The 24,000-nt window shown below is 41.2% G+C and overlaps 1 protein-coding gene across 1 annotated transcript in view; it reads right to left on the bottom strand.

The window, feature by feature from the left end:
* The window catches only part of gli1 (GLI family zinc finger 1), a 48,167-nt gene extending 33,527 nt beyond the window's left edge, over positions 1-14,640 (bottom strand). The window contains exon 1 of the mRNA XM_031843465.1: positions 14,312-14,640. The gene's annotated coding sequence lies outside the window, so the exon portion shown is untranslated. The remainder of the gene's footprint in view (positions 1-14,311) is intronic.
* Positions 14,641-24,000: the final 9,360 nt, after the last annotated feature.

The raw sequence follows: 24,000 nt of genomic DNA, 5'->3' as shown, positions 1-24,000 counted from the left end.
GACTCAACTCACCACCAACTGGAACTACACGTGAGGGGATCTGATCACTTGCTGATCAGTTTATTTGTAGTTACACAATGATTTGTTAGAGCTTCTCAAGTTACTTAAAGTTCTGATGATATTATGAAAAAGATGCAGAAAACAATGGGGGAGAAATGCATCTGACATGTAGGTCAGAGACCCGTGACGTCAGCCTCGGTCCTGATCAAAGCATCACTTGAGAAACATTGAGCTATTGAGGAAGTAGGCTTGGAGGAAAAGTTTTGTGATCATTTGATTTTGTGTGTCCCGTCATCACTGTGTCATCTAAAAACCTTTGGATCCCTTAAGGATAATGGAAAACAATGATGCTTGTTTCTTTACTGGAGTTCAAACTCCAGTTTTGGACTTGAAAACTGACTTTGGATATTATAGAAAGTTTCAAACCTGCCGTTCAGTTCATTTGATCCAGATCAAGGGGGAAAAAAAGATACAAGTTTGTATTTTAGTTCTGGTCCGGTTTCTGTTCCCACTGACTTTTTACAAGCAAACCAGGTGGGGTAAACATGAAGTTATACAGACTGACAGTTGTTTGGACAGTTTTGGCGGTTGTCCCCCTGTATCATCAAGTTTATGAGTAAACTGTAAATGTCATGAATAATGACTAACAGGTAGATCCAGGACTGTACAAAGCCCCCGCATTGACACGTACATTAAGCGTCTGATTTTGGGGCTTATTGCTTTTGGGAAATACACTTTCACTTTTACTTTACGCTTTCTTGCAGAGTTGGATGAGAAGAATGATGCCACTCTCATGTCTGTCGGACCTTCAGTAAACGCTACCAGCAGCAGCAGCAGACTACCTAACCTTAGCATACAGACTGGAAGCAGGGGCACTCAACTAGTATGGCTCAGTCCAAAGCTAACAAAATCCACCGAACAGGTTTGCGTGCTAAACTATTTATTGGCTTGGACCAGTTGCTTGATATTTCTGAGTCAGTTCGTGGACTCTTCTCTACTGTTACTGTTACAAACTAAATTCTATATTTACCACTATGTCAGCTTGAATGACGCTTTAAATTTCACATAGATCTGCAGTGATTTTTTTGTACCCATCTAAGTACAGTACTGGACACGAGCTTGGACCCAGAAGTTCAGATAATCACCAATAACTTCACTCCTTGCACAACATCCACATTTGGGACCCTTCGCCCACTGTATACGCCCGAGCACATGCACACAACACTTAACATTCACACTGACACATTAACGTGCACAAGCACTCACCACATTTCTGCTCCACAGCTGCACGAGAAGACGAGTCGATAAATAACCCCTTTGAATGGGATCCCGTGGGTTTCAGTGTTTGAAACTTTGAACATCCAGCGATTGTTCCCTACAGCTTAACAAATTTCCGTTCATATCCCAAATGAAGTGTTCTTCTCTCCACACCGAGAACTCAGAAGACAGTATGTATCTGTCAGTCAGTCAGTCAGTCAGTCAGCAAAGCAGGGCCTTTAGTGGACTACAGGTGCTAGCTAATAAGGGCCAATAAATGTGCCACAGCAGAGCAACTGCCTGACTCGGCCTGAATGGAAATAACGGGAACAGGGTGATGGACAAAGGGGGTCTAACTGCTGCAGAAACAATCTGCAGTCGGGAAAGTCCAAGAATGTCACAACCTGCTGCGGAGTCAGCACAATTAGGAGAAACTGAAGTGAGATATGGTTTGGGTATTGAGTATTGCTTTTTTTTAGGCTTACATGTCCAGAGAGATCTCCATTAGGGCACGGTCATATGCAAAGTTAACGTAAGTGAATATCCACCTCCTGTTCACTTCTATTCTATTTGAGCAAAGGAGTGAATAAAAACATTCGCTTCCTTGTGGCAAAGCAGATTTACATCTTCCAATCGCGTGAACTTTGACCGGCGATGTCCCAGACTCAACCGATAGTAGACTTGTGTGTGTGGTCGACCCCACCTGGCACTGCCTACAGTCAGCTAATGACGCCTCGGCAGGTGATTGTCGCTCGCCTGCATTCGCATGTGTGACCGTGCCCAAAAGGCATGTAATCGTGTGCTCCACAGTAATTTACTACAAGTTCAGTTGCTTCAGCAAAGAGCATTAAACATATCAAACAACAAAATAGTAATAATAGTAATAATTGATCAAGAAGGTCCATTTTGATTTGTGAAGTTTGGTAATTTTTCTGACAATGGGTGGTGTCAGTTTTTGACGAACGAACGATTATTTAAATTATCAATTGAATCACAGAATACTTTATGTTGACTACATTAGTGCTTTGGTCTATTGAGTATAGAGTGAAAATAGAAAGCAATGCTCAACATAAGTTCCTAGAGCCCACGGTGACATCTTGTTTTCAAATGTCTTGTTTGTCCAATCAACAGAAAACGTTGACTTACAATTAATCAATCACCAAATAGTTACCAATCAATTTTCCATCGATTGACTAAACCATTAATTGAATCTCTAATTTGTAAAAATATAAAATGATCAAATATATTTTTGTTCAGGTTTTGTAAGATGGTGTCGGTGTCCAAAATCACTCACTACTCACTATACAGCGAGTTTGCAATTATGAAGTGCTGTATTGTGAGAATTATTTTACCCTACATAGTGGACTCAAAGTATCACATGCATCGTGAAAAGTAGTGTACAACTGATCACCGGTCACTAAAGCAGGCACGATTTACCATCATGCATTGCGCCGAAGTAAAAATGGCAGACGAACGAGAGGAGAGAGACCAGCGGGATTTGAGTTGTGGCGCAAAAATATTATATTTAATGTAAGCGGAGCATCATAACAGAAAAATACTTTTGTATTAAATTTGGGAAAATACGCTTATTGCTCATACTGTATATTGACAATGGCAGCGTTTAACTCCTGTTCTTACCTTTCAATGACTCAAAAAAATAGCTTACAATATCTATTTATTACAATAAAATGACCGTATTGTGTTATAGATAGTTGATCAGCCGACGTTGTTCTGGCATGTTTTACTTGTGCGACAGCAGCGACGTGATTAACGGCTCAGAGAAAATGAGCAGAGGAGTCCAAAAGTGTTTATTAATCTTCCAGATGAGCTCACTATATAGTCCTCTACATTGATCTCCCTGTATAGTGAGAAGGGAGTAGTGAATGACTGAACAACACAGCCAATGGGATATTATATATAATGAAACCACACAGCCTGGCAGCATTTCTCATCTATTCATCCTGTTGGAGCATTTCCCAGCATGCACTGGGCGAAAGGCAGAGAACCAGCCTGCACAGGTCGCCGGTCTATCACAGTGCGAACGCACAGCGTCATACTCTGTGTGAAAAGAAAAGTGAGCGTGGATCCCTGTTGACCCTCTGTGTATTCAGCCGAGTCTGGTCCCATAAGCCCCGGCATAAATGCCCAGCGTGGTACCTCGATCCTCCCCGCGGTCCAAAGACCAAGAGACTCACTCTCACAGCCTCTTCCTTTCACTGTACGCTGCCCTCTCTCTGTCTCTCTCCGACACCCACAGAAAGAATGTATCTCTCCCCCCGCCAGTTACTCTTCCGTTGTCCCACGCTCTTCTCAAACTTCTGCTAGCAGGTGCGTTACTGTGTGAGCTCCTGTCCTACAGACGGATCCCGCTCTGCACCCGCTGGCATGAGGACAGTGATGACGACATGAGGAGCATCAGGAGGAGGAGGAGGAGGAGGAGGAGGAGGAGGAGGAGAGGACAACAGCTCTGGACCTGAAAAAACAACAGCTGCGACAGCCGCATTGTCATTCCAACATTTGTTTCATGCTGAGTGCAGCAGCAGGTCAGTTCACGGCATGGGAACCACAGAGCGGACACCGTTTTCGCATCCTTGTTTAGAGACGCATTGAGTAGTTGATTATTCGATTAGCTGATCGACGGAAACTAAATATACAACTATTTTGATAATAGAATAATTGCTTTAGTTATATTTTTTAAGCAAAAATGTTTAACATTTGGTGTTTCCGGCTTTTCAAATGTGAGTACTTGATGCTTTTCTTTGATAGTAAACTGAACATCTTTGGATTTTGAACTTTTGGTGGAACAAAACAAGATATCTGAAGATGTCACCTTGAGCTGTGGGTACTTTTGACATGCATGTTCACTACTTTTGGAAAGCTTATAGACAAAACGGGTTACAGTCCTTGGATTTTGTCCCCATCACTTACAGTACACTAAAATTGCTTGAGGAAAGGACCTCTTCAAGGCCAATTTGGACGGGAGGAACAATTAAATCGACTAATTATAACTCTTGTGGATCGGTCCTTTAACGCAAAAAACACAACAGGCAGCAGCTAAATGCAGCTCATCCTTCTGCTGCCAGGAGGTGTGTTCATGTGTTTCAGGCGGGAATACATTATTTGTAACTGTCAGCATGTCACAGGAGTCACCGGACTCCGTTTACTGCTCGGCTGCGAGTGCTCTGTGGCCGCACTTCGCCTCTAAAAGTTAAAGTATCCCAAAATTTAGTTCGGCCGCACTTCGCTGCCGAATCAAAACGAACGCCGCTCGCTGAGCTCGTAGCGTCCGCCGCAGCTTTTCATAGACGGTGCATGGCAGCTGGCAGCAGGCCGCACTTCAATGCTGCTCTCGTATGTTTTCGGCGTTATTGACCTAAATTTAAAATTGAGATTTGGGCATTTGGAAAATTTTGGGTCATGTGTTGTTTTTTTAAATCATGCTGAAACGTTGATGCAACCATAATCATTACTCTGAAATAACAGGCTCTTTTCAGTAGCACACAGTCACGGTGTGAAACCCACCACAGCCATCACACCTGCATCCAGCCACAACACGTCGGTGAGCCATTTCTGCGGGTCTTCTCCAGGAGAAATGACCTGCAGGGAGCTTTGTGTGTGGCCAACAACAGCGGCTACTGATGCTGAAAAAACAACAAGCTGTTTTAAAACATCAAGAACAAGTGTTTAACTAACAGCTGTGTTGACAAGTCGCTTCACTCTGAAATTTGATTCCAGCGTACAAGATGAAGATTTACACGGGCTCCGTGGACGTTCACAGACACTCAACAATGTACTATGTGTATGTGGCTTTTTAACCTTGGGCTGCTCTTATACATGGGAGGCCATGTTTCATGTTTCACCACACACACTATAATCACGTGCGTCTCACGGTCCTTCTTTACTGGCTCTCTTTTCTGTTAGTTATGGGCTACCAGGAAATGAACTCCCGCCTCATGTAATTAATGAGCACAATTATGTAATTGAGGAGTGGTCTGCAGTCTGCTGCAAATAGGACCAGATGTCCTGAAATTCTGTTGTTCTGATCACTTACAGTGGGGTCAGCGCCCGTACCAAGACCTAGCTCGCCCCCACGTAGATACCCAGACCCTCTTTTCTTTCTCTTGTAAATAAAGACTTAATGGTTTACAAGCCTTCCAATAACCATAATACCTTCAGAGCGAATTAGCTCACAAAGCGGCCAGACACACAGGCTGGAATGAACCGAGACCACTGGGAAGAAGAAATACACCCACGTGCATTACTTTTCTTTTCTAAAGAAGAGTTTAACTTAAAGGATAATGTGTGTTTGACTGTTTTTATTTTTATTTTTAGACACAGACATTTTGTTGATTAAAGCTTTGACACACATTCAAATCTGAAGATAAATGATCCCTGCTCATAATAAAGCAACTAATTGTGTACTTCCTTCTGGCCTCTTATCGCTGTAGTGTGTATGCATGCACGGACATGTGCGTCCGTGTGCGTCAGCACGTTATGGTGGTGAGCCGAAACCAAGCATCCTCTGAATTTGAAGTTTAGATTATTGCTCGGCTGCGAGGCTGATTTACATGCTGCTGATGTCATCCCCTCGCTGTGTATTCAGCTCTGCGCTGTTACTAAGGCGCGTGAAAACCTCCCCGTTTTCAAAAGTTAGAGAAACTCGGCACCGAGCAGGCCTTTCAGCGTTTCAGTGCGACACAATGAGAGGGAGAACTCAAACTGGTTGAGATTGTTTCGGGCAACAAGTTGTTTCACCGAGTAAGACACTCCGTTACTACCACGGGATTCTTTCTGCATTTGACTTTTTACTACATGTAATGTTGAGCTGACACCAGTACGAGCAGCTTCTATCCAGCCCTACATCTCTACTGTGAAAACCACACTGCTGGTTGTTGAGTGAACTACTCTCCTTCATCCTATCCATCAGGGGATCTATCCGAGGGCTAGGTGTGGGCCCGGGTCTTTCTCATGCTGAGAAAAACAAACAGTCATTGCTAGCATGAAATACAGAAGAGACAGAATTATCGTATCTGATCCAAGTTCTTGAGAGACATGTTTCTGGAGTACAAAACTACTTCTTGAAGGAAATCAGTTGACGCACGGAATTTATTTTAACTTGATATAAAGGGTGAATTGTGAAAGAAGTTAAAAGACTGCTCATGAAAACTTGTGTTTTAGCTTCCAACAACATTACCGGTGCTAAAATCCCATTATGACGTCATTAAAATAGGATAAACCATCTGAAGCACAAGAAAAGGGGGTTGCTCAATAAGCAGCAGAAAAAGTCAGTCAGTTTAGTTAAGTCAGGCAGGGCCAGGCAGTCAGTCAGTCAGCCAGTCAGGACGGTTGAGTTGTAAATGTGTTCCAGCAGGAAAAGCCAAGCTTCAGAGCAAGGCGAGCAGTCTGGAGTCGGCAACTTTCCCCTGCTCCAGCTCGCGCACCGCCCTCCCTGCAGCCCACCCAAGAAGCAGCCCATGGGCATAAATTTGAGAGGCTGACTCGCTACGGATTTAAAACAATCTGCATCTCTCTCTCTCTCCCTCTCTCTCTCTCTCCCTCCTCCACACTAACTATGAAATGTTTCTTCCGTTCACCCTATACTCTCTTTTGCCCTTCTTTCCTCTCCGACAAATTCCGCTGTTAATGAAAATGGAAAGCTCTTTCTCAACATGTGCCAATAACAGTATTTTTCTAAAGGCTTGATTAAGTTTGCAAATATGCAGCAAACGGACAGGAACTGTATTTTTCTGCGTTACCGTGTGATCTCCATACGGGTCTCTTCTTCTACTGTAAAGGAGACGACTGCAAAGCTTTGTTGAAACAAAGTTAATTACACCTTCCAATAGTTTATTGTTTCCTGAGGAGAATTATTTTCTCAATAACAGCTTTAGCACAAAGTTAGACTGCTAGCTTCCATTTACATTTTATGGCACTGGACCACAGGGAACATAACTGTAAACAATATTTGATTGATGCTACAGAGGAAAACATCCAGTCAGTTTGCTTCAGTTTAGGCTATCACAAAACCAACAAAACAAGCACACCACATCACTTTTGTTAAATCACATGCTGCAGAGCTCTTCGGCCTGAGTGAGATCGCTTCGGTCGCAGATGCTTCTCTTTGACGGAGGATTTATCATCGTTTCGGCTCCGAAAACAATCAACAGATGTCACTTATGAATTCAAATGAAGGTGCGGAGTTTCCTCTCGACTCATCAGTGAGAGCCTGTGACTTTCTACACGCAGCCTGGAGTCTGATCAAAGCGCTCTGTGGACCGAATGTCATGTCGAATCTGTTGTAGTAAATATGAGGCTGTTCGACCGAGTGCAGCTACCTTTGACCCACAGCAGATTCATGTGAGTGTATCAGTGACGGCTCGGCCTGCATTTGGCTTGCAGTGGTTGTAAGTCATGTGCGTGTGTCACTGCGCTACGTCCATGTATGAGGACCGACTTCCTGTTATGGCATCTGATCTAGTTAACGTGGCATTGGACGCAAGGGGCCGAGCAGCAGAGGAGGAGGAGGGAGATTTATACAGAACGTGAAACTTTGAAAGAGAAGTAACAGAAAAAGGAGAAGAAAACATGCAAAGAGAGACAGAGAAAAGCTGACCACACTATTCCTTTCTCATGGGCATGCAGTACGAAGCCAATGTGGTTTTGGTCATCCATTGTTTGAAATTTTTTGGAACTATAAACTTGGAACACATCGAGATGTCCTTAGTTTTACTTAAAAATATAAACGAGTGATGTCGTTTACTGTAAATGCACTGCATTTACTCCCTTTTTGAAATCTAAAACAGCTTTTTACACGGATCTATGGAAAGTTTACATGGCTGAGAATACGCTCTCTCAATCTTAGAGATTGCTTGATTTATCATTTGCAGGATAATTACAGGACCAGCGAGCAGCCGTTAGCACCAGAGCACAGCATCTTCCAGTATCGAAACTTGACTGAAATGTCCTCAACATCGAGTGTTGAAAATTGTCAAATATCCAAAGTTGGAATTGAATGCTTGGACAAATTCATAGTCTTGTTTACCTTTTTCTTGCCTGACCTAAAATAACTAAATCAAACTATATTTTGTTCATGCGAAGTTCTATATTTTGCAAATCATATTTTGTTAGATAAAACAAAAGGTTAATGTTTTGATATCAGTACCAAAACTCAAGTATCATATTGGCACTGATATATATTTAAAAAAAGGAAATTCTAATCAGCACTATGAAGCCCTCACTGGTGCGTCAAATAATTATGTATTAAAATGAAATATCCAGAAGCTGTCGGCCCCTCATGTGCAGCTGCATCTTTGTGCATATCTGACATCTAAACGTGCTGCATACCACCGCATGAGTGATCACAAATATCCGCGTTGCTTTATAGATTAATATCTTCACGCTTGGTGTGTACATTAAGACGAGTGTGTGGAATGTGGGATTGCGAGTTGCCCGAGATAATCTATCAAGCCAACGATCTTCTAAAGTTATCTCATCTCAGACAACAGAGTTGTTGTCCAGAAGTCTCATCACAAACACACGCAACATGGATATGCCTCTGCACTCTTTCTCTACTTAGCGTCTCCTACCTGCTCGCTCTCTCTCGCTCTCTCTATTGCTTCATGGAAGTCGGAAATAATTATTCCAGCAGTAAAATGTTGGCTTATTATCACATAAAATGGCTTGGAAAATGTCGTGACTTACATAGAAACTGGTAAGGAGGAGTAATCTACACCTCTCCACTTAAAGTTAAAATGAGGGATTGCAGGTTTGTTGGAGAGGGAAGAAAGAAAACAGAAAAAGCCCTTTAAATCTGGAGCAGTTGTTTCACCCAGATGGTTTTTGTTGTTTTGTGTTGAACTCAAAAGGCTTCAAATCACATCAAAACTCTCTGGATGACCCTGCTTGGCTTTCTGGCAGCAAAGTGGAGACACGGGTCTCATTGGTGGACGTCAGAGAGACGCAGGCAGTGAGGAGGGTGAGTGTCAGACTCTTGTGTTGTAATTACTCTGATGATGGCAGCACCCGAATGCACCGTGGCTATGGCAACCTGGTGAAATAACAAACACCGCCCCCTCTTCCCATTTAGGATAGTGCAGCCGTGAGTCATCAGCGGCTGAGAACACACACATTGAAAACGCACACGCGGCCAAGGACACTCACACATACAGGTACAGAATCGTACGTGCACAAACACACATCTGGAAGCAACAAATTGACCCAGTTATTACTTAAAAGGCCTAAATTGACTTTTATGAAATAACTGGGGGAAAAAAATAAATCACAGGATGGTTTTTTTTTCTCTGCCTCCTCCACAGATGCTGCTAATGTTTCGCCTTTGTCATCCACAGCAGACCACCAACTCTCAAAGAAAAAACCCAACCACAAACCCATTGTTGCAAACCGAGCTCAAAGTAACAGCGAGAAAATGAGTAAGTACCAGTGTGGGTTGCTGGTGCATGTGAGAGCAATTCAAAATCTCACCTGGATCCTATTAGCACTAGTTTGATTGCTAATATCAACCACATGAGATGATAGTTAACAGTCAGCATGCCTAACTGCTTTGACACACACACACACACACACACAAATTTATCAAAAACCGCCACCCTCATTCAAAGAAGCAGGGGGGACGATGGGAAAAGGGAACGACTCCGCCTGTTACTGTCAGCGGCGATGCTTAAATCTGTATCACACACACACACACACACACACACACACACACACACATATATTCTGTCAGGCAACAAACACTGCATTTACTGAAAAATGCAACCAGCATCGCTCTTAATGCTGCCTGCTGTGCCACATGTGACTTGACATTTCATGTCTAGTCTTAAAGCACTACAGCAGTGAGTATTCCCACATTAGGGACCAGGACGACTGGTTAGTCAGTCCAAGGATCAAGACGTCAACTCTCGTTTCGTTGCTTGTTGTGCTCCCAACCGCATGTGAAGCCCAGTATTGTAGGAATTCTGCAGATCAAGATTTACATCCTTTGGCAAAGTTCGGTGGCAACACAGGAAGTAGGGGGTCTCTTTATGTACCGAGGAGGAACGGTAGGGTGTGGAGATCAGCAACCCTGCTACCAATACATTTTGCTGCTTGGATTAAGTTCCAGTGCAATGTTTGATTGATCGAGGGAAGGGCTACGTTTGTTATGCCTCTCAATTCACAGGGAGGTGTTCAGGGTCGGAGACCGAAGTTTGCATCCTGAATGAATTTTAGGGCAACAAAAGTTTTAGGGCTGATTAAAGGTTCGGGAAATATCATGTTTTTGGTTAAATATGAAAGTAAACGTGGCGTGTCTCGTGCTTCGAGTTTTTTTCTGATCTTTCCCTCAAGTGCTGCTTGTGCCTAAACATTAAAAACATAAAAAGTTTAACTCAGGCTTTCGTTCCAATAATGATGCACTGTCTGCAAGAGTAAACAATCAAATTAAACCATTGTCAGTGAACAATTTGCTGATATGTTCAGTTTCTTTGTTGATACAAAATATTATCTGGCCAGCGTTATATTACTACTAAAACGTATTTGCTGTTACAAATCAGTAGTACATAACCATTAAGGGTTATGGTCGGGGTGTTGGGTGGAAATGTAGAGTGTCTGACCTTCATTGAGAAGACTTGAGTTTGTGCTTTTATTCCAAACCATTACCAGCATCTTTCCCTAACCCTGCCGCAGTTGTCATTGAACGTCAGCCAAGGTTTTTGCCGAATCATCCAACATCAATGTTCCCTCTGGCAACGGGGTTGTTTTATGGGACGCCCTTATTGTTGGAAATTCTCGGAGGACGAGCCTTTTGGCACAATACAATTACAACGAACAGAAACACTTGAACCATTATTTCCATTATCGATTAATCTGTTCATGTTTTAATTGATTGTTTCATCTAAAAAATGCCAGAAAATAGTGGAAAGTTATGGGATCCTGCTTTTCCAGAACAAACGACATTAGGAGTAAATGTGAGGTTTAAACTTTGCATCATCCATCCTATAAAGTAATGACATCTAATACAGCCAAGCTCTCATTTCTCTATTGCTTTGAACTGATCGTCTCTGGAGATCAATTTGTCTGATACGCCTTCTAATGGGTGGGAAAGCTCTAAGAGACCATGAACAATGATTTTCTGAATATTTCACACGACTGCAACATTTCCTCTTTCTAATATGTGTGCCCTTTGGCTAATGTGAGTCAAGCTTTCTAAAGTGTCTAATGTCTTTGCCCTCTGGTGTCATTCATTCTCATTTCAGCATGATAGATGTATTCAATGATATATTTCCAGGAAGAGGGGTTTTCAGACCGCTGGCTTGAATGATAACTGTGGCTCCCACGGAACAAAGTTAGGCTCAATGATAACCAAAACCAACCGAACACAATTCACTCTGGTCTCAACGAACAACGTCCATGAATGACGACACACAAGGTGAATGAACCCTTGCAGCAGTTTGAAAGCAACACAAATTCTATCCGATGAACCAAAATAACCTTCAAATACCAGACCCTGACACCGGCGATGTGAGGGGGACGCACCGTCTCTAAATGAGCCTTGGAGTGCGGGAGGAAAACTAGAATACGAGGAGAGAAAAGAGTAGCAGGGGGATAAAGACAGAGAAAGAGTGTTTGATTGTGTGTGTCTCCTTTGCTTATGTGTCCTTTGGAGCATCCCCAGGCCTGTCTACTCCGTTCTCTCAGCGACCGAAGCCGATCGGCTCCGCGCTGTGAGCCTACATGGTTTTAGCCGGGGCCGGCACAGACAGACAGCTGCTATTAAACCCTGATTGTTTCAGGTTCACAGGGTGTGAAAGGGTCTGATTGAGGGGCTGTGATCCCAGTGAGGGTGGTCTTTCTGCCCCGCTCTCTCCCTCCCCCCTCCTCCCTCACCTCCCTCTCACTGGAAGGTGGGAGGGTGTTGGGGAAAAGGAGGCGGGGGATATGTCTGTGTATGGGGGGGGGATTGCAGGCATCACGTGACTCATGTTTCTTGCTGAGCGGACCAAAATGGAATCTGGAAAAAAACAGGCCACTTGTTGCTGCCTGCCTCTCTGGGTACCAATGTATCAGAGAACTAGCGGCTCGATTAAAAAACATCATTAACGCCAGGGAGATCTACAAGGAGTCCATGTTGAGATATTTTTGTCCTGATGAACTGTCATCGCTCCAGCTGCCCCTGCTTTAAATGTTGCTAAAAAGGAGTTTCGGAGATATCAGCCGCAGAGATGTCTGCCTTCTCTTCAATATAACGGGACTATATGGCACTCGACCGCTGAAATAAACTAGGCAACTCACACCAAAATAATCCAGATTGATAAATAGCTCTACAGGTAAGAGGTGAACTGTCCCTTTAAGTGTACAGATTAAACATACCGTCCTTCACCTACCTTTGTTTATACTGTCCTAATGGGAGAAGGAATTCATCCCACTACATTCAATTGTATTCAGGCTGATAGAGACTTATCAGCGCTCTGATATGGCGGTGATAAACCACATCAGTCCTCCCCTGTGACTGGATAGGAGGACAGTCGCTTCCTGTATGGTCTATTTGTTTAAGAGCATTCCCATTAAGGAGCATTTTGGCTTTAACACACTTGATAAAGACCAGGGAGGGTGAGGAAGCTCCCCTGCAGAGCTTTTCACATGTGGCCAAAGGACAAGTGCACTTTCCTCCTTCGAACCCCCCCCCCTACCATGTCTCAACCTTGAGAAGGGCCCCGAGTTCTCCTCTGTAAAAAGCTGAACCCATGCCGTTTACTTGATTATATTTTCTGTTTTCCTGTAATCAAACGAAACATCTAAAAAGGGTACTTACACGCTTGTTTTCCAGTTCTCAACATACGGAAACGGAAGTTTCACAAAACATCATAACCTCTGACCTCTACACTCTCTTGTCCAGTCTAATGAATTACAATGATAGATAATTATTAGTCAGTACGTAATCCACAACTTCACTTAATAACGTGCAAATAAATCATTGTCTCTCCCTCCCATGTTTTTGGAGATCTACTAAAGACCCTTTTGTGGCTTACAAATACACTCTCTCTATGTGTATGTGAGTGTGTCTGTGCAAATACTGTTTAGGGAGGATGTGAGTTTGTGTGCTCAGCACTTCTCACTGTCACTTTGGAATAAATAAGTGTTTGGCTGTCCTATTGAGTCCAGTGTTGACGCTCTTCAGTCCAGGGCCACTACATGAAGACCAGCGGCCTAATCGTCCCACATTAGCAGCTACAGTCACCTCTTCTACAGATAATTAGATTACGTTCAATAATCTATCTCAGATTAGACATGGATTTTGGGAGGCTTCGATGCATGTTTATTTTAGCCAAAAGAAAGAACAAAAATGCAGCAGCACATTCAGCGAAGTGTACAGGAGCTCGCTGCCTCCTGAAGCCGCACACAGCGCTCAGAGACGGTGTTGTTTTGTGGGTGTCCTGACAGAACACTCCCATTTGGAAAAGATATTGGCACCTCAAGTATTTCAGCTCACAAGAAACAGCTGTTCTTGTGGTGGCCCTGTGACCCTGGCCTGAGCCAGATGATTTTTAAACTGTGCTCGTAGTCAGACCACCAGAATAGGCACTTCAACCGAGAAATAAACATATTAAAAGGCAGAAAAATGTTACATTTTTTGATGTCTAAAAATCTGCATATTCTCCACATATCCACAATTGACAGAAAAGACAGGACCAACGCTACTTTGCGATGAGGAGGAATTTATCCACAAAAACCGGGCGTATCACAGTGAACACATTTGGAAAGGTTAGTCGAGATATTATGCAACTCAATTACTGAACTTTGCAGGGCACAGGAGGTGTAAACCAGCCTAATTAATTGAAGTCAACGCTCCCAGAAAGTAAAAGTCCCCTCAGGAGATAAATCCCAAAGAGGACGCACTAAACCTTCGCTCATAACGCACGTTTTTTCCCCATTTTCAGAAAGTCCGACAGTGGCGAAAAATGACACACAGCGTTAAAACCACGAACAAACTCTTAATTAGCAATTTACCAAAGGTCGCCCATGATTTCCAAAAAGCGAATCTGAATCACCAGATGCTTACCTCAGGTTAACGCAGGAACATTCAGCATGGAAACGTTTTTGGACTTGATTCCCCAGAGTCCTTGGAAGAGCTCAGAGTGTCCAAGGACTGCGAGAGTGTGTGAGCTTCCAGTAAAGCCTCCCCTCTTCTCTCTCTTTTTCTCCCGACTTTCTGGCAAGACGCGCTCGGATGGAGAGCACTGAATTCTTCACAGAAACCGATACTTTATCCTGTTTCACAAGTGCTGTTCCATGGCGCTTTACTTCAGAGTCACGTTTGCGCAAACGGTGACAAAATTGAACCCCATGTTCGGGCTGTGGAGTCCCTCAAAGCCCCTGGAGTTGGTTGCACACAGCCAATTCGGGAATGCACCCCCCCTTCTCCTTCTCCTCCTCCCTCCCTCCCTTTCTCCACAGACTGTGGACCACCCCGAAACAGGAAGTTCACTTTTTGTTTTTCTTAAAAAAGGGACCACGCTGCCTCAGTTTTCCCCCCTCAACGTTAACGTGTGCACTACAGATTGTCCAGCCGGGCTCACATACACCCAATTCTCTCGCACTTTTTCTTTGAGAGTAAAATGCCAATAACCAGCATTTATAGCGAGTATAGCGACGTTATATATAAGACATTACATCATGCATATGTTTATGAAATACTTGCATGGGCACGGCTAAGTCTATATCAAGTGCGTTCCTATCTGGTAATTGGGATAATCTATCTATAAATGTTTACTTTAATGGTGTAACTTCATAGCAGCCTCTCGGACAGCGTGTGTGGCAGGCTACGTGTGGGGATGCTGCTGCAGAGCCTTAAGTAAAATCCACCACAAAACCTGGACTGGAGTTCCAGGACCAGCAGCCACTGTGCAGAAGTGGAAGAAACACTTCACTCCTTGAGTGAAAGTAGTAATACCACAGTGTAGGAATATTCTTTTAAAGTCGTGCATTCAAAATGCACTTAAGTAAAGGTACAAAGTTATCCGCATCAAAAGTAAGAGTAGTCATTATGCAGTGTGGCCCATTTCATAAGAATGTGCGTTATATTATTTTATTATAATTACTGATCCACTAATGTGTCCTTTACGTTAATATTACGGCTGGTTAAGTATAGAGCTGATTATAATTGCGTTATACTGCTGCGACGTTACCCTCAAAGTCTTATCTTAATAAACAAGAATACATTTAGTTGATTATATTTTTATATTATCTAAAGTTGTCTGATAAATGCAGTGCAGTAAAAAGTATAATATTTCCGTGAAGTATAAAGTAGCACAAAATGGAAATACTATACGAATAACTCAAAATTGTACTTAAAGGGTCTCTATTTGATATTCATCGCATTAATATTACAGCAAACGACTTTTGCTATGTGAAGATTTAGCGGAGTAATGTTTACCTGAGCAGAGAATGAAGTGTGTGTGTGTGTGTGTGTGTGTGTGTGTGTGTGTGTGTTTTGTTAATCCGAACTTCTCTGTGCTTTGTTTACGTAGCCGGGCCGTCCGTGCATGTGAGTGTGCCCCACTGGCTGGCCCTGGGCTGCAGCTCTGCACTGCTCTCATACGGTGTTACAGCAGACAACGCCGTCCATCCTCCGGCTCCTCCTCAGGTAGGTACACACTGTTGGCTCTGTCAGCACTTAGATTGCACCATAGAAATGGTTTGCACTGTTAGCCTGTTAGAGCCGCATTGAGAGCCATTGGGAGGCAGTCAAAATGCTCCCAATCAAGTACAGTAGCACCTTTACTTACTTTGGTAAATGCGCTTTCCTCAGGTCCACAGCATTTTATTTCTGTTTTATAACACATGCATGCAATATATGCACAAACAAAACTGCACAAACATAAAGAATATTAATCACATTAACATTTTACAATACAATGTTATATAATTGTGGTGCCATAGTTAGTCACTTGTTGGTTGTGTATTTTGCTAGCCTTGGATTCAGGGATTCAGGGCTTAAAACCCAGACGCCCAGGGTCCTAACGTTCTTGCTGTCAATTATTTGATTACATCAAAATTTGTTAAGAGAATTTGCACAATTGAAAAAAAGAAGAAACTGAAGCAAGTCTTGCAATAGACTGTCAAAATGTAGTTCTAACACCTGAACTATTTTAGTGAACTATTGTTCTATGGGTGCATATTCTTTAATACATTTGTGCTTACTTGGAGTATGACAAACTATTTGACACATAGAGCCAGGCTCTGTTTGTATATAATGACGCGGTCATGTTTAGTCCGCTGTGTGCACTATACTAAATAAGAACTCGGAGGCAACAGTTTACACACATGTGTACACAGGGTGGCAGGTGAAGGGTCAAAAGCGGCTCAGCATCAGGTTTTTTCCTCTCTAATCCAAACACGCTTGTAGTATGTTAATGTCTTCATGCTATTAACTGCTTGTGGCTGGATGACTTGCAAGTTCATCCCAAGGTAAGGCAGTACTTTATGATAATTTTAGGTATTTCCTACGTGTTGTCTATTGAGTTATAAAGTTCAGAAACTCATTTTAGGCTTGTGTAATTTTGGTCACTTAATAATGTCTTACTCAGTGTTTGATCGTATTGAACCCTCTCGTGTCATTTCAGGTTGCAAAAACCAAGATGACCACGGCCAAAAGGACAAACTCAAGGCTTCAACACTGCAACAAAGCAATGGGTGATGTCACGGTGACTGCGTCTACTTCTTATCTATCGTCTAGGGTTTCGGTCTCATGACACATCTATCGGCATGGAGCACTTTTACTTCAAAGTAACAATTAAAGTGGATTGAATGTGTGAACAGTTGGTGACCTGAACCAAGGCAGGAGTCCATTGAGAACATATGGGCAGTGGCTAAATCAGGTTTTGTCAGTGAGAGTTGTGGGCTTTAGTCCTGCTGTATAGCAGCCAAGCAGGGATATCTTGGACATAAATCGGCCCACAGATGATGGAGCCATATGCTTCATCTAACTGCAGAGAGAATCCAACACATGCTCCACTCCAGATTATCAATGGGAGGAGATTAAAGGTGAAGCAGCACATCTAGTGAGCCTAAATATAGATGGCTTTATTGGATTGTGTCAGACATGGAGATTTGGAATTTGACGTTTTTTCCCATAATAATCATTTGAATTATTCTTTTTAGAATAACGTATGCAATTTACGCAACACAAGTTTTTCCTTGAAACTCTGTACCTCTGTAATCAAAATACAGTTGTCTCTGTTGAAAGCTTTGTTAACTATGAAATACTGAAAAAAACCACTTCTAAATAGTATTAAGTAATACAATATATAAGTATATAAAGAACCTCAATATGAAAGAAAAACAGTTCACTCTGATAATATCTTCATTAGTAGTGCACAGAGAGTTATTTTGACCAGAGGATTTATATATAAAGCTGTTCCCTGTAAGGTGAATGATAGCCTTAAAGCTGCATTAATTGACTGCTTTATCCACTCGGACACAGAAACACAAATGGGACATACAGTATTATTAGTACCTTAGTTGGACACAATTGACTTTACACATCCAGCAGCAATAGAATTCATTTAAAGTCGTGATTCTGTCCTGACAAATGGAAGTCCAATATATACTGTATAGGTATCCAACCCTGAAGAAAATATCTAACCTCTATGTTCACCAGCTTGCAGAAAACTTAATCTGTCTGATTGAAAGTGCTGGCCAGTCGGTTTGTTAGAGGGGTTTTTTGTGCGACAAACAGCTGTCTCCTGCAGCTGCAAATGAGATTACAGTGAAATTGTGGGCTAGGTCTGTCTGTAGAGCAGTCACACCACACCTGTAAATATCTATTCAACCGAGCCACTCCTTTCATATTACACTTAGTAAGTTGATAAATATTGATCGCTGCAGCTTTAAAGTACAAAACAAGGATGTTTCCAAATGCAATCTAACGGAGAGAAAAATATCAAACGGCAACTTTAGCCATGCTTCCTTTGATAGATACCCAGAAGAAATATTGCTGTGTTTGCAAAGACCAAAAGGTATTTCTCAATGAAGCCTAGAGAGGAAAGGTGAATGGGACATAAGTATACCTTCCAGATGTCTTCCTCTGAAGCTCATAGAGGGCTTACGGCACAAGAGGGATTAGAAAGAGCTAAAGTGAAAGCAAAAGCTGTCGACCAGAGCCGAGAGCTGTAAATGAGATGATTCTTCATTACTCATCGCTTTATTTCTTGAAACCTGGCCTGAGCATGTTACCACAATATCTTTCGCTGTCCTGAACCTTTTAAGCCCAAAGCTTCGACCTTTTTCAGTCGAAGCAATTAAGTGGTACTGGTGATTGCTTGCACTTCTGAAAAATACTTTTACTTAATCTGCTGTGAGTTGTATACTGTATATTGATATGACAAGATGATATATTCCCATAATTGTCTTGCCAGAATATCCATGAAGCGTAGATTAAACACAGTAGTATTTAACAGTAGCAAAAGTATAATTAACTCTCTAATGAACATTAAAGAAAGAGTTATACAGGTGGAGGGTGAAGGGGCCATCCAGGTCCAGGTTTAGAGTATTTAAAGCCACTAGAGGACACAGAGAAACGTGCACGTTAGCCGAGGCAGAGAAAGCAGGTGCCACTAAGACTCTGGGCAGCTGGACACCATAACCCCGTGCAGCAGAATCCACAAAATCTTTTATAGGATTTGTTTTTCCATTGCAGATGGTCCTTGGCACACGTTTTATTCCCATTGGTCCGGGGTCCCAGGCTTTCAGTGCTGCAGCCCAGCAGGTACAACACATAAGGGTGCTGTCTGCCTGCACCAGGTTTCACCTCAGGCCTTGCACACTGAAGAGAGGGAACTTGGAGTGCAAGAGATTGAACAATTCAAGAGGAGGAGCAGTTCTGCAGGACAGGTAAGAGTTGCACAGATTTCTTATTGTAGCTTACCAAGAAATCCAATGCATTGTTTTTGCAATGAACGCTCATTTAAATGTATTCAATTTGCATGGTTGCTTGCATGTAGTTGCAGATTGTACAGTATTTGTGATGCATGTCCTACAGGTTGCACGGGGTAACTTCAGCATGCTTGCAAATCTAGTTTTATAGCGTGTCTTGTGTTGAGATGAATTCTGACTTTGCATTACTTCTACAATGACAGACAAACATGTTGCACCCTATATTTAATTAAAGATTTTGATTAAATCTCATGTCCAATTCAAATGCATGGCGCCATGTGACTTTTTCTATTATTGGGAACATTCTATATCTAAATGAAAATGCCAACACTATCACTCAAAGTATGCACTTAATATATTATATATTTTACTGACAAGTGGTGAATGTTCTGTTATACTTAACACTATTAATTACAGCTGGCAACATACAATTAGATTCTATGATTCACATGTGTTGTTAAAGTAAGAAACCACTGCTTTGTTTTCCTAAATTTACCCCAATTTACTCAAAAAAAATATTCCTTTACGTTTAATTTAATTCAATATATCTTTATTATTAAACTTCCGGGGTGTGTTTAATGGTCTGGAGTTTTAATCATATAGATTGTCGGGACTTTCCATTATAAAAAAATGAGTGTGTGCTCCTGTCATTGTCAAGTAGATAGACGTTAAGAACCGATCAATCGAGACTGTGAAGTGTAGACTTTAAATGGAGTGGGTGTTCAAAGTTTTGCAGCATTATCTGATATTAGCACTACACGCTGGCCAGTCACGAGTCATTGTAATCCACTGTAGGCTAAGCAAGGGCACTTTACCATTTGTATTATTTTCTTTGTCATGAGTTAATGATGAATGAAAGACAAGGTTCAAGTTTATCAGAAATATAGCTATGTTGTGTTTAAAGTAGTGCAAAATTATGAAGTTAATTATGCAATTCATTGTCTGTTTGGGCAATATTGCAAATTGAAATATGTCACAGAATGGGTAAAATAAAGAGAACAGATTATATATTTCTGTCATATGATATAAATTTGTCCTAGTTTCCTTGTGTCTGTCATGTTATGCGTGTGCCATATTTTTCTGTGTAAATTAACAATTTGTTCACTCAAAATCCCTTTGTCAATATTACCAGAAGTGCACATATAATTTGAATGCCTGAATATTCATATTCTCAGATTATATTCCCAGAGTGTTCTGTGGAGAAAATATGATGTAATTGAGGCTCAAAATAATTACAGAAACATCAAGTAAATGCAATTGATATATTTAACATACAATGAATATCTTTAATCACACTATGTTTTTAAATCCCTGTGCAAATGATCCTGTAAATGTTTTATCTTGCGTCCACATAAAGGAAGTTTTACATGGTATTGGTTTTTTATTTGAGTCACAGCCACCAGAGGGCAGCATAATACAAACCTGAGAACAGGGTAAACAAAACCACCATGAAAACAACGCTGCCCTATATACAGTATTCACCATTAAAGAGCTCTGTACACACACGGAGGACAGTACTATCACAAGGGCTGCCCCCTCTTTGGTGATTAGTCGACTGATCGGTCATTTTAGTCTTAGTCGATTAAGATTTATTTAGTTTATTAGTTGTTTTTTTCATGCTAAGAAACCTACGAATAGGTCGCTGGTAAACACAAGATTTAAAGTGGTGGTTTTCTGTGATTTTTTTGTGTAGAAACTCACAGTTCAATGGTGCAAATTGTCTTAAAACTGATTAGTCAACAAAAACTTATGAGTGTGTTAGTCGACAAAAAAGTTCTTTGGTCGAAGACAGCCCTAATTGTCACTCAGGATATATACAGAATGTAAACATCCTCTGTATATTCATTATTTTTGAAATATTTATGGAGAAACTGCATGTTTTTTTATATATCTTATGTGGCACATTAAAGCTTTCAACTCATGGGGTTGTCTGTTTTTCCCCCTCCTTACAACTTGATGAAGTTTGGTGACAAACAGAGCGACAAATGTAAATGATGAAAACACTGTTTTTAGAGAAACTGGCAGAAATTGTGAATAAATACAAAACCTTAACTGCATACATACAGTATTGCCCGTATTTCCATAATTGTAGAGTCAAATGTCACAATGTTTTGTTTACTCATTTGTAAGTATATTTACCTCTGTCTACAGACATCATCATGTGTCCATTGCTGACCCGCCACTTTAATCAGTTGGAGAGAATCCACATCATCTCAGCAAATACTGTTTTATGTGCCAGGAGAGGCATATTTAACAACTCTATATGCCATGGATTAGGTATGTATGCAGTAAAATGTTGATAAAGTATATTTCATTTAAGTGTTCCAACTTGGTCAAAATGTTGAGCTAAATAAAAACTTTTTTTTGTTCAGATGTGCGCCAGCTGGTTATGATCAGAACCCAAAATATGCATATGGGCTTCATATAAATTATATGTATAACTTTATTAATCCGATGTCCATGTCTCCTATTTTGCAGTTAAAATTAGAAGGTGTATCTATTCTGTAAAAATGATATTTTAATTCAGAAAATAAAATTATATATGATACATAATGCTTGCACACGTATAGTTTGGGTTTTTACATCAGAATCTTAAAATAATTAGTGTAATTATTGATTGTTATATTTGATGATAATAATTAGGTCATGCAGACTATAAAGCATTATCCCTCACTGTATTTAAGAACATGTTACACTGATTGTTTACTCTCATCAAGACAAACTTGGCTGTTACATCAGTAAACCGACGCATTAGAAGCTGGCATACAATAACCTGATTGGATGGATTCTGTTTTGTCTTCCTTGACAGAATTAGGTCCCCACAGGTAAGACCTGAGTGAGGGTTAAGGTGGAACAGCAAGGACTGTGACAGTAATTCCCTGAGCTGTGCTGCTGCAAGCTCCTGTTAGATCATCAACTATTTAAATCCAGCAGCCCTTGTCCTCATTGAAGCATGTCACCTGAACCCACCTGTTTTAAAAGATACTGAGTTTCATTTCTAAATATACATGATATCTTTTTTGGAGTTTCACAGATTTAAATTAACTGTGAGAATAATTTCAAAACGATAATCTGACTTTGGATCCCTCTGATGGCAATACCAAAAAATACATTATGGCAGACCTCTCCCCCATCACCCTCCCACCTACAGATCCTGACATTGAGATGATTGTGCTGAAAGCAACACAAAGTTTACACCAATGATCGCTAGGAGTGTTCCAGTTATCAGAATAATCCAAGACATTTTGCAATCACATTAAAAACTCTAAATGTAGGCCTTTAAGGGAGTATTTTGTCATTTTTCTTTATTCTGTTAATTTGGTCACTGGCCATTTACAAAAAAAAAACTTCCTAAAAAGAGACTAAAGCAAAATTTGTGAACAAATGGATCTTAGGTAAGTACTAATAGCTCCAAATAACATAAGTAAGGTGCATGATATTACTGTTAGGCATTTAAAATCTGCATGTTTTGATATGTTTATGCGAGACACTCAGGTGACTCTGTCTTGCCTTAGGCTTAGGGCTTATCAAGGATTCTTAGTAACCTGCAATTTTTCAGGCTGGAGATGAGCTCTCATTCTTTTTGAGAGTAGAGAAGTATTCCAAAATCCATTCACGTGTAGAAATACAAATGTTTGACCAAACCACAACATTGGAATTTGGAAGGTTGGGACCTCTCTGGCAAGGCAAAAGCAGTGTTTTAGTAAGCTACTGGGCCTCTTATTTTGAAGCCTATTTCCAGTCCGACAAAACAAGCTTACTTGTGAGCAGGTTCCTACAACACAGTGGCATCTTTACAAAACCCAACATGCTACAAATATTTAAAAGGACCAATGCCTCACTAGTTTCCTCTTAACAATGGCTGTTTCTATGGGATTCTGTGACCTTAAAAGCACAGATATTTAGCTAATTTGCAGGGCAATAGTATGTTGTAGTCACGTCAGAACCTCTTGACTTTCCTTTGTTGATCAAGCAAACTTCTCTCCCTTCTTTATGATCACAAATAATTTTTAGAAGACTATTCCCAGAGACACATAGTGCAATTAAGTTTTTAGCAACAAGCAGAGGATTGGAAGTCAAATGCTACAGCTGTACCACTGGCAAAACAAAGTCAACATGTTTGAATAGAAGATCTTAGTTTGGCATGCCCAGACGTACCAGTTCCGCAGTGATATGCTCATCACACCTTCAGAAACCAGTCAGTGTACACCACCATCATCTTGAAATAAGCTTTTATGTGTTTTACAGTAGTATAACCAACAAAAAAGTTGAGGTTTAAGCAGGTATGTGTTGTTCATCAAAGGATACTTCTGATACTGCATAGACTGAAGATCAATTTACAATGGTAATAAAATGTTGCTAAAGGAGTTTGGGCCCTCATGGCCAAAGTTGATCATCAGTTACAGTACTTGGTCTGATTAGTATTTCCAAATATCAGTTGTGTTTCTGCTCAGCAATAGGCTAATATACCTGTAGAATATGTAGTGTGTACCAATGTTGTCTGACACACATTTTCATGTGATTATAGGTGCAGTGGCATCAGTTAAGAGTTCAGTCACCCGAGAGAGATAAATGTTTCATAACATGTGGAACTTCATGTCCACGATAGTTGTTATATTTAGCTTTATCGCTATCTGACCGGCAGTGAAAGTGAAGGCTATAAGGGGTCAGAAGGGTCAAGGTTAGACCATTTCTTTCTTTGAGAATGTGAGGCAAAGTATTTCTTACTCCCTCCCACCATGTTTCACCCCATTTCACACACACACATACACACACACACACACACACACACACACACACACACACACACACACA

Source organism: Anarrhichthys ocellatus, unplaced genomic scaffold (assembly GCF_004355925.1).
Source record: "Anarrhichthys ocellatus isolate YVR2014 unplaced genomic scaffold, GSC_Weel_1.0 scaffold1, whole genome shotgun sequence".
In the NCBI taxonomy this organism is placed as follows: Eukaryota; Metazoa; Chordata; class Actinopteri; order Perciformes; family Anarhichadidae; genus Anarrhichthys; species Anarrhichthys ocellatus.
This window is presented reverse-complemented; position numbering and strand designations above follow the sequence as displayed.